Source organism: Microtus pennsylvanicus, chromosome 20 (assembly GCF_037038515.1).
Source record: "Microtus pennsylvanicus isolate mMicPen1 chromosome 20, mMicPen1.hap1, whole genome shotgun sequence".
NCBI lineage: Eukaryota > Metazoa > Chordata > Mammalia > Rodentia > Cricetidae > Microtus > Microtus pennsylvanicus.
The window spans coordinates 4965204-4977049 of record NC_134598.1 but is presented as its reverse complement, the minus strand read 5'-3'; the positions used below and the strand labels follow the sequence as shown (position 1 = coordinate 4977049).

The following is an 11846-nucleotide window of genomic DNA, read 5'->3' as shown; positions in this document are numbered from 1 at the left end:
TTCGGCCAAGCAGAGTTCACGTTTTTTTTCCCTTACGTCTTTTAACCTGAACTCTGGCATGTGTTCCCTCGCTCTCTCTTCCTCTCCTCTGGTAAGTTGCAGACTGTTTCCCCTCGCTATGCTCTCTGGGTGCATTTGGGGCATTCTCTTGCAATAGAAGAAACTCACATTTTGTCACCTGTCTAGAAAAAAAAGAAGAAAAAAGAAAAAAGAAGGGAGGCTGGGTGGTGGCGCATGCCTTTAGACCCAGCACTTGGGAGGCAGAGGCAGGCAGATCTGAGTTCAAGGCCAGCCTGGTCTACAAGAGCTAACTCCAGGACAGCTAAGACTGTTACACAAAAAAACCTGTCTTAGAAAACAAAACTAAAAAAATGGCTTGCACTTTTTACTGCATATCTCTGTCCTTCGGGGGGGGGGGGGAAGCACACCTGTAGAGGATCGAGGACAACCTGTGGGAACTGGGGCCACTTCCACCATGGGGATCCCAGGACTCGAACTCAGACCATTAGGCTTGGCAGCAAGCACTTTACTGGTTGTACCAGTCCACGTGGAGTTTTCTCTAGGATCCAGTCATGCGGCTTGTCATGTCCGTGTGACAGAGAGAATGCCTTAGCTGACTTTAACTTTCATGATCCTGATATTTTACCAGTGCAGGCTTTTTCCCTTCACAGTTCTGTGAAGCAAAGCCGTGGCCTAGAGCCCGCAACCATCCCAGCCTCCAAGCTGGTTATTTTGTAGGATTCGAGCGTATTTGCCCTGTTTTCTCCTTAGGCTAAGATCAAGCATTTTAGGCAGACTGTGCTGTGCTGTGTTGTGTGATGCCAAGAGACACCACCTGAAAACCATTCTCCCATCCAGGGCTGTGCTCTTCTTAGCTGTTCACTGCCCTGCTGGGGGTGGCGGTGGGGGCTAACCTGTAACATCTGCCAACCTCTATGGTGTAAACAGGCCAATTTCAAGCTAGTGTCCGTGACCGTGTAACTTGTAGAGAAGTGTTTCTCTCCTCTGCTGGTGTTGAAACAGGGTAGAAAGACAGGAAAAGAGAAAGGGACCTCACCCCGGAGCCAAAGTCTCTTGCCAGCTGAGAATCCAGAGGCCCAGGACTTAAAGCTTGCTAGGAGGCTGGTCCACACAGAGACACTATTATACAGAGGCGGTTTCAAGTGAGAGAGTTAAATGTCAGTGAAGCACGTGTAACCTATCATGGAGGACCTTTGAGCGTGGCCTTGCCCTTTTCCCAGGTGCAAACCAGGTATCTTCTGGGAATTACAAGCAAAACTTTAGAGTTTTGTTTACAATAAAACACCTTGTAGTCTCACTTACGTTCCTCGAACACTTGAGTGGCAGCTCCGGGGCCCACCGGAAGGACATGTGGCTCCCGTTGCCCCCGCCTCACTCTCACACCCAGGTGTGACTTATTCTTCCCTGCTCGTTTCTCTCAACTTACAGGTGTAAATCTGTTAGCAGTCTCTAACAAACCCAGCTCTGCTCTATCCTGGCTCTTCATAGAAATTTTTTGGGGCAAACTTAATGGAGGTTTTGCCTTAGTGCCGGCCTGCCTAGTCTACACAGTAAGTTTCAGGCCAGCCTGGGATACACAGGGAGACCTTGTCTCAGAAATAAATACAAGTTTTTAATACACAGAGGGAAGCGAGTGAGGAAGGATGGGAGCGAGGGAGGAGGTGAGCGGAGATGGTGCAGCGGGCGTGGGGGAGGCTCAGCCCCCAGGTGTCTCCGAGTTTTCAGAAAGGCTTCCGGAGTGTTTAGGAGTGTTAGAAAACTAACAGATCAGGAGACAGTGTGGCACCCCAGACAGGGAATGCAGATTTGTAGGAAGACTATGTGGGGCCACGATGGGAGTAGAAGCTAAGGAACGGTCTGTGGCGGTCAGAGCTGTGCCCCAGCCCCACAGTGTCGAAGCCTGCCTTTCCATCTCAACGCTTTTATTCGGGGGCTGAGAGCTGAATTCAGGGCCTTTGTGTCCCATCATTGCTGTGTCCTCTTTGCCTGTGCATTGTGTGCGACTCTGGACCTCAGAGCCCTGTGTGTTCTAGACAAGTGTTCTACCGCTGAGCTACATCCCTAGCCCTGACTTTGTATTTTATTTAATTTTTAATTAACCTTCTATTACATTTATTCATTTTGTGTGTGAGAGTTTAAATGTATAATGTCTGTGCAGCAAGGGCAGTCGGAAAAGTCCATCAGATTTCCCAGGACCCGAGTTTTGGATGGTTGGGAGCTGATATGTAGGTGCTAGAGATTGAACCCTGGTCATCTGCAAGAGCGAGAGCTGTAAAGTGCTGAGCCTTCTCTCCAACCCATCACACACAGTTGTGTACGTGAGAGGTGAACTTGTAGGAACTGGTTTTGGCAGCAAGCCTTCTCACGGGCCCAAGCTTTGCTCTTATTTATCTGGTTTTTCAAAGCGGTTTGTCTGTGAAGCCCTGGCTGTCCTCCGCCTCACTTTGTAGACCACAGTAGCCTTGAACTTGGAGATTCACCAGCCTCTGCCTCCCAAGTGCTGGTGTTAAAGGTGTGCGCCACCACTGCCCAGGAAGCTTTGCATTTTAAATAGAGGATTTTGAACTCTGATCTGAAAGCCATGAGTCGCCAAGGAGGGATTTCAGACAGGGTATAGTGCAGGCCAGGTGCGGAGGGTCAAGCTGGAGTCGAGTCGGCACAGGTAGAGCAGAGGGCACAGAAACAGTGGTGGGAAGCAAGGAGGGAGATGAGATCGTGGTTTCAGCTCCAGTGGCAGTGACGGAAGCCATGTTACCAGATAAAACCCACAGAGGAGCAGACTGGGGTAAAGAAAGGCCCTGGTTTGGATCGGATCGGCAGATGTGAATGGCTACAGGCCAGGAAGGCGGGGCGCTAAGAAAGACAGTGATTGGCTCCCATGCTGATGCCCCTGGTGGGAGAGGAGCACTAGGGTAGGTTGTTCCATAAGGCCTGAGCGGCTACAGGTAGAATTCTAAACTGGGAACGATAAGACAAAGGGGCTTCAGGAAAGGGGACTTCAGAGTTTAACGCCTTCCATTGGAAGGCGATGACATGATGCTTACTCGGATGCTTGGCCGTGTTTTCGTCCTGGAATGGTGTTTATTGTAGGAACATCTTTCTCTAGGCACTGACGGTCGGATTCAGGCTTCTTGCACACTAGACAAGCATGGTGCTGGGAAGCAGCCTCTCTGACCTGCAGGAAGTTTTGAATTTTCTGTGTAAGGCTGTTTTGCATGCATTTGGTGTGCATGCAGTTCCCATGGGGGCCAACAGAGGGCGGCAGAGCCCCTGGAACTGGAGCTACAAATGGCTGTGAGCTGCCAAGTGGGAGCTGGGAACTGAACCTGTGCTCTCTGAAGAGCAACCAGTGCTCTTAACTGCTGAGTCATCTCTCCCTCCCCTTGCTTGTTGCTGTTTAAAGGGAAGATCTACGTTTTTTTTCCCCCCTCAGATTCTCAAAGTTATCCATGTTCTTCTCCATAAAGCTAAGGGTTGGAACCAGCTTTTCCCAGTTTGGCGTGACTCCTCCCTTTTCCTATGTACTTGTCATCCGGGTGTGAACACTTAACCAAATGTTTATTTTTAGAATTATCTGAGGAGTCTAGAATACTCGAAATCCTAGCCAGAGTATGAAAAGATAAAGGCAGCACAGAAAATTGTGAATTGACAGTTTATCAGTCAACATATTAATCTTTTTGAGACAGGGTCTTCTAGACAGCCCTGGCTGTCCTGACACTCACTCTGTAGACTAGGCTAGCCTCTGCTTCCCTTGGAAATGATGTTCATTTGATGCTGGGATTAAAGGCGTGTGACAATGTCTGGCATCTCACCAGTTTATTCATAATTTGATTTCTCCAACATTTCCTCCCACTTAAACCACTTAGGGTGATGGGTTATAGCACCTACTCTGTGTTTTGGAGAATATGTCTTTGGGACTGGAGAGATGGCTCCAAGGTTAAGAGCACTTGCAGGGAACCCGGTTTGTTTCCCGGCACCCATGTGGAGGCTCACAACCATCCACGACTCCAGTTCCCCTGGATCCAATGTCCTCTTCTGACCTCCACAGGCACCAGGGATACACGTGGTGCACAGATACAGGCAAAACACTCATGCACAAAGAATATCTTTTAAAAACACCGATACTACATATTATACCCTAGATCTTGTGTGTTGAATGCCATACTAGCACATACATGTATTCACAATTGCTATATTTCATTGAAAAGATAAAAAACATATTTAAGAAGAAAATAAGTGCTCCACTAATTAAAAAAAAAAAACCTGAATCTTGCCGGGTGGCGCACGCCTTTAATCCCAGTACTTGGGAGGCAGAGGCAGGCAGATCTGAGTTCAAGGCCAGCCTGGTCTACAAAGCAAGTTCCAGGACAACTAGGGCTGCATAGAGAAACTCTGTCTTGAAAATAAACAAAATACCAGTAAGAGATAGCAATTGGATTTAGGTTTAAGTGTTGGTCCCCTCACCCCTGCACCCACAAAGCTGGGTAAAGTGTTGAAGAATCTCTTGACAGTTGGCCCTAAATGCTGAGATAAGTAGCTTAGGTTCAGTTTTATGGTAGATTGGTAGGTAGCTTCATAACCTGAGTGCAGGAGCCGTTAAGTGAAGCTGTTCTGCGAGAGACTTGGCAATGGTGCGCGTGTGTGCGAGCCAAATGACCTGCATCCCAGGCCCCACAAGGTGGCAGGACAAAGCCAGTTCTGGAGTGCTGTCCCCTGACCTCCACAAGCACAGCAGCAGCTGTGGGCCCTGCACAGGTGCAGGAAAGTAAAAGCCATGGGTTTTAGGCCAGCCAGGGCGGCTTCAAAATGGTAACCAAGAAATAATTAAATGAAACTGTTCCCGGAACTGATGTGTGGGACACTGGCGTGAGCGTGGCAGGTCCTGAGTCTGTTTCCTAGGGAGCTGACCGAGCATTTTCAGGCTTAGGAGGCTGGCTTGGGTCAGAGACTGCAGTGACAACACTTGTTTGTATCCCAAGGGGCTGTTTAATGAGCTGGTTCTCCTTGCCTGCTGTAGGTAAAAGCCAAATGTCTGCGGCCCCATGCCTGCCCAGCTGTTCAATATCAGTTGTTAAAATGGAGTCCCCTTTAAATTCCCAAGGAAAGCTTTGCATAATCACTGGGTCTCTCCACCCTGGGTCTGGTGTCATCTGAAGCTTTGTTTTCCTCTCTTCTCTCACAAACCCTTTAGGAGAGGCCAGTCCAGCAGCCACACTGTCCCCGCAGAGCCCTGCAGTGGGGAGTGGGCCACAGCCGCCACCTTTGCCCTCCCCCTTGGCTCCCAGAACACGGACATGTGTCATCTGCCTTCCAGTCACAGAGCAAATGGTCTCATGTTATATTTCACATGATGGTTTTGGGGGATCCTGGCTTTATTTCCCCTAGCAAATACAAGTAGGTTGCTGTGGGGTTCACTGCCAGGCAGCAGCTGGTCGTTTCTCGTCCTGTGCCAGGTGTTGCTGCATTCCTGCTCCTGCCTACGTGCAGGAGTGCACAGCTCACTGCACACCCCCCAAGGAGCTCTGCCAGCCCCATTGGCCTCCCACGGGGTGTCTGTCGGCTGAATTTATTGTCGCGCTACCTTAGAATCTTCAGTTAGCATTTCTATTGCTACAACCAGAAACCATGACAGGAAGCAAGCTGGGGAGGAAAGGGTTGATTTGCTTTATATTTTCACATTGCTGCTCATCACCAAAGGAAGTGAGGGCAGGAACTCAAGCAAGGTAGGAAGCAGGCCATGGAAGAGAGCTGCTTGCTGACTTGCTCCCCGGGGCTTGCTCAGCCTTCTTTCTTATAGAACCCAGAACTACCAACCCAGGGATGACGACACCCACTATGGGGCTGGACCCTCCTCCATTGAGCACTAGATGAGAAAATGACTTACACCTGGATCTCATGGAGCCATTTCCTCCACTGAGGCTCCTTCCTCTCTGGCTCTAGCGTGTGTCAAGTTGACGCACGAAACTGGTCAGTACAATGTGGTGTTACTGGAGGTGTTTCACTGTGTGCGCATCAGAAGTATAGAAAAAGGGGTCCAGTGACCTCAGGTCCACTTTCCAATGGACTGACATGATTTAAATAGAGGAAGAATGGGGCTGGAAAAGTGGCTCGGTGTTTAAGAGCATCAGCTGTACTAGACAGTGGTGGCGCATGCCTTTAATCTCAGCACTCAGGAGGCAGAGGCAGGCGGATCTTTGTAAGTTCGAGGCCAGCCTGGTCTATAGAGAGAATTCCAGAACAGCTAAGGCTGTTACAGAGAAACCTTGTCTCGAAAAAACCAAACAAAAATTAGCTGCTCTCCCAGAGGTCCCAGGTTTGGTTCCCGGCACATATATGGTGTTCACAACCTTCTGTAACTTCAATTCCAGGGTCCTGGCACCATCTCCTGGGATCCTTAGGGACCGTACATGCTTAACACGCATGCACATACATAAGAAAAATCAAGAACAGGGGCAGGGAAGTAGAGGTGGTCAAGGTAAAGTTTAGTGGAGCCTTGTGTCTGTTTCTGCATAGAGATAGTGCCCCGTACCTGAGTGGCAGGGGTGGCCCTTACTGCCTTCGGTGGTGGTGGTGGTTTCTATGGGAGCTTACTCCTGCTCCAAGAAATAGCCTGACACCAGAGACAGTTGCCCTCCTCTGGCCCTAGAGGCTCTGCTCCTGTCTTCCAAGTTGACTGCAGGTCAACAAGAGCTGAAGGTGTAGTGGTGTCTGGACCAGGGATGATGTAGAGAGGTCATGACATAGGTGGTTTTTAATTTAACAGCCGAATAGGGGCTGAAGGGACAGAGTGGGAGAGATATTTATGTCTGCCTTCGAGTCAGGAAAATCATGAAACTGTTGAATTCGCTGTGTGGTATACAGAAAAGAGCTTTTCAGTTTCCAGGAAGAAAAGGGTATTGATATGTATGTATCTCACACCAGCTCTAAAGCGGCCATTCTTCTGCCTCTGCTTCTCGAGCACTGCTGTGGTTATAAGCACGCTCCCAAGCCTGGCCTGAAGGCACCTAAAGATGGAAATCTCTGTTGTTGACTGTTAGAGGCATGGGATGAAGGGGTCTGTCCACAGCGGGGACAGACAGCCGTGCCGCATGCTTGAGGACTGGGAGGGTGCAGCCTTACAGACTTGTAGGGCTTTTGTTTGTTTCTAGGCAGAGTCTTGCTCCCCATCCAGCCTAGCTTTAAATGTCTGCTGCAGCCTGAACTGGCCTCAGACTCGCCATTGCTCCTCAGTCTCCCGAGTTCTACCATCTCAGGACTGTGCCACCTTACTGGGTTGTTTTGTTGTTTATTTTGCTTCTAGGAATGCTACATTTTTTGACTAGTAATCTTTGGAGTTTATATGCACATCCCAGTATAATTATCCAGGTCCTCAAATATTTTCCTTTAGAAGAAAAATATTATTTTGCTTAGTCACTGTTATTTTTAAACTGATTGAGGAATGGGTGCAGTGACCTGCCTTGGTCTTGGCTCTTGGTCACCACGACTTCTGCCTGTTCTCTGGCACAGGGTGGAAAGAGTGCTCCACAGTTTACTAGGGAATTCCTATGATTCTTCCGTGCAGCCTGAGTGGGGTTTTAAAGGCTGAGCTGAAGTGAATAGGCCTCTCTTGCTGTTGTTGATATTATCGTCCATGACACACCACGCTCTCCATTGCTCAAACTGACAAGCAGGAATTTAATTACAGTTAAGTACTGTGCTTTTCAAAGCCACACTAAGAGGAAGAGCTGGATCTGGGGCAAGAATACAAAAGGAACACATACAATATTTGTTCTCCTTTAACTCGGAGGACATAGAACATCGGATCGGAGAACCTAGGAATAAATATTAGGTATTTGAATGTTTGCAGGGCTGTGAATTCAAAACTTCCCACCCTTCAGGCTCTGGTGCCTTGCCCAGCTCTACTGTTTTGAGTCAGGGCCTCACTATGTAGTCCTGGCTGGCCATATTGCTTCTGCCCCCTGAGTGCCGGGATTATGAGTGGTGCCACTATACCGTGATGACCTCCCTCTCTTAGTTCCCTATGTGTGGCCATGCATCTGTTGTGTAGAGGTCAGAGGACAACTTCTGGGAGTTGGCTGTTTCCTTCCACTATGGACAAAGGGGACTGATTCTTGTCAGGCTCGGTACCTTTGCCCATGAGGACTCCTTGCCTGGTTTACCTTCACTTTCTTGAGCATGAGTTTCTTCTTTCATTCAACTGTAGCTCACGCTGCACATGCCCCTGTTCTCTGGAATTCGGCTAAAGAATCCTTGCTCATCCCTGGGGAGATGGGATAGCATTCTCTGGCATCTGTGTGTTGTCTTAGAGGTGGCTAACTGTTCCATAGCTTACTCAAGAGTAGAGCACACAGTATGTACTCGGTATTCTTACTCAGTTAAGTAAGAAATAAGCCAGGAGTATAGCTCAATCAAGAGTGTTTGCCTCATTCACTAGACCTGGGTTCAACACCAGCGCCATAAGAAATAGCAAGGTATGTGGGTGTGTGTGAGTGAGTGCTGGGAAGGATGAGGCAGACCAGGGATCCCACACCCAGATGGTTACAGCAAGAAGATCAAGAGTTCCAGGCCAGCCTGTACTACATAGTAAGACCCTGTCTCAAACAAGACCTCAGCATGTATTAAATGTATTATTACTTCATTGCTTTTTTTTTTGTTTTTCTTTTGATAAAGGAAAACTTAATGTAGACTAGGCTGGCCTCAAATACAGAGATCTGCTCCAAGTGCTGGGATCAAATGTGTGTAGCACTCCACCTGGCATTTCCTTGGTTCTTTCTTTCTTTCTTTCTTTCTTTCTTTCTTTCTTTCTTTCTTTCTTTCTTTCTTTCTTTCTCTTTCCTTCCTTCCTTCCTTCCTTCCTTCCTTCCTTCCTTCCTTCCTTCCTTCCTTCCTTCCTTTTTTCCTTTCCTTTTTTCCTTTCCTTTCCTTTTCTTTCCTTGAGACAGGGTTTCTCTGTAACTTTGGAACTAGCTCTTGTAGACCAGGGTGGCCTCAAACTCACAGAGCTCTACCTGGTTCTGCCTCCCGAGTGCTGGGATTAAAGGCATACACCACCACTACCACCAGGCATCATTCTTTTTAAAATTTTAATACTTTATAAATAATACCAATCAAAATTCCCACTTCCTCTCCTCCTCCCACTTCACTCCCGAGTTCTTTCATTCTTTTGTTCCTTTTAAATATTTACTTCATGTTACTATTTTACATAGCCTGCAGCTTTGACAGTGTCCCCACAGAAGTGCTTGAGGAGCACTGAATATTAAAACATCAGGTAATACAACATACATAGACCAAATAGAAGTGAACACTAAAGCATATTTTCAAAATTTCCAACAATTTAAGAATGTATAAAATTCTTAAATTAATGACATGAAGAAAAAATGGTTGAATTTTTTTTCAGTTGATGCTCTTTATTTCAAGGGCTCTGAGGAGAGAAGACGATGAAGTCACACCAGGGCTTTGAGGAGAAGGAATAATGAGGACGTCTCCAGGGCTCTGAGGAGAGAAGATGCAGACATCTCCAGGGTCCAGAAGAGACAAGCCAACGAGGACATCACCAAAGGAGATGTGTCTGGCATGATCTTGCTGTCTGGTCTCCACATGGTGGCACCTGAATCTTGTTCTCCAGGACACGAAGTATCTTCTGCTCTGCTGAACCTGCTTTCAAGAATATCTGAAAACAATACTTTATCAACATGTTAGGTCAACACTCAGGGCTCCAACAAATCTGAGGGAAGCAGTGATGGAGGACACAATCTGGCTAATGAGGCGGTTAAGGTTAGTGTAGATAGGGTGTTCAATGTCGAGGTTTCTAAGACAGATGTCATAGATGGCCCCGTTGTCTACCATGAAGGCACAATCAGAGTGCTCCAGGGTGGTGTGGGTGGTGAGGATGGAATTGTAGGGCTCAACCATAGCAGTGGAAACCTGGGGTGCTGGGTAGATGGAGAACTGCAGCTTGGACTTCTTTCCATAATCAACAGAGAGCCTCTCCATCAGCAGTGAGGTGAACCCAGAGCCAGTGCCCCCGCCAAAGCTGTGGAAAACCAAGAAGCCCTGGAGACTTGTGCATTGGTCAGCCAGTCTGCGAATTCTGTGCAAGACAAGATCAATGATTTCCTTGCCAATGGTATAATGGCCACGGGCATAGTTATTGGCAGCATCTTCCTTACCTGTGATGAGCTGCTCAGGGTGGAAGAGCTGGTGGTAGGAACCAGTGCAAACTTCATCAATAACCGTGGGTTCTAGGTCTACGAACCCTTCATAGATGACAGGATGCCACTGGAAAGGACACATCTTGATAACATACATGAGATGTCTGAAGAACTCACTCCAGGAAACGCCAGTACCAAAACAAATTGATAGTAGGACTCTTCAAGCAACACCATGTCAAGCCACCTGTGGAGTCTGCATGGTCTCTCACGTAAGATGTGGCACAAGCTTCAAGGAAGAGTGCCCGCAGAGAAGGTGTCTCGCTGAAGATGGTATTGAAGGAGTCATCTCTTCCCCCAATTGTCTTGTCACTTGGCACTAATTATCAGGCTGGATGTCATGTTCCAGATGCCATGTTCTAGAGTTCCCAGCAGGCATTGCCCATCTGGACACCAGCCTGGCTAATGTGGATGGAGATGCACTCATGTATGGTTGCTGCTTTTCGCAGCTTCCTGGGGGATGGTAGAGGTGAGGAGGTGTTGCTTCTTACAGCGCGACTCCTAGGTGATTGATGTAAGAGAAACTGCAGTCCAGTATTTTCTTTCCAGAAGTTGGTTTTTGGCCAGATTGTGTTGCTACGGACCAGATCAGCTGGAGCACTGGGACCAATGGGACAGGGTCTCGGGAATAGTTGAGTAAGGAGTTGCTGAATGCCAGACACAAGACTTAAAGGAATTGCACCTCAATGTATCTTTATTAGGCATGAAGCTCATCCTTAAAAGATTGCTTAACAGCATGTGTTTTTTCATGTGATACAGAATATTATAATCATATCAGATACATGAGAATAGATTTCCATCAGACATATGTCCCTGATGTGAGTCTGCAGTTGGTCATGCTAGACATGGCTTGACATTAGTTTTGATATCTTTATCTAGGCTATGAGTCCATGGCATTTTGAGCTAAGGGCAAGCAGTTGTGGTTAACAGTTACACAGTCTACAGTCTTATATATGAAACTCTTCCTTCACATACCTTGTCTGTTTTCTCTGAGATGACTTCCTTTGAGCCATGTTGTTTCTAATCACTTCAGTGCTTAAATCTTTCTGAAGCTTACTGACAAAAGGTGAAGTCCTCTCTTCCAGATTCTAGTTCTACACTGGTGGAGGTCAGGACAGGAATTTAAGCAGGGCAGGAACCAGGAGTCGGGAGCTGATGCAGAAACCATGGAAGAGTGTTACTAATGACTTGCTCCCTATACCTTGTTCAGCCTGCTTGCTTTCTTGTTTATTTATATATACCTATTCCACTTCACCTCCCCTTTTCCTGCTCACCCCACCTGCCACCCCACCCCACCCCACATCTTCAGAGATGGTAAGATCTCCCATGGGAAGTCAAATCTGTCCCATCACCTTTTTGAGGCAGGATCAAGGTTTCCCCCTGTCTCTCATAGTGCCTAGGCTGAGCAAGGTATCCCTCCATAGAAAATGGTATCTACAAAGTCAGTTCATGTATTAGGGTTAGATCCTGGTTCTACTGCCAGTGGCCCCACTTACTTCCCATCTGTATGGGGTTGGCTATATAAGTTGTATAGGGTTGGGGATAGAATATGAAGTTTAGGCTCAGGAATCTTTGGGGAAAAAAAGGGGGAAAGGGTGGGATGGGATAATAGGTAGA

General features: G+C 47.5%; 1 pseudogene; it reads right to left on the bottom strand.

The window, feature by feature from the left end:
* Positions 1–9431: 9431 nt before the first annotated feature.
* On the bottom strand, positions 9432–10641 carry LOC142838735 (tubulin alpha-1C chain pseudogene; annotated as a pseudogene).
* Positions 10642–11846: the final 1205 nt, after the last annotated feature.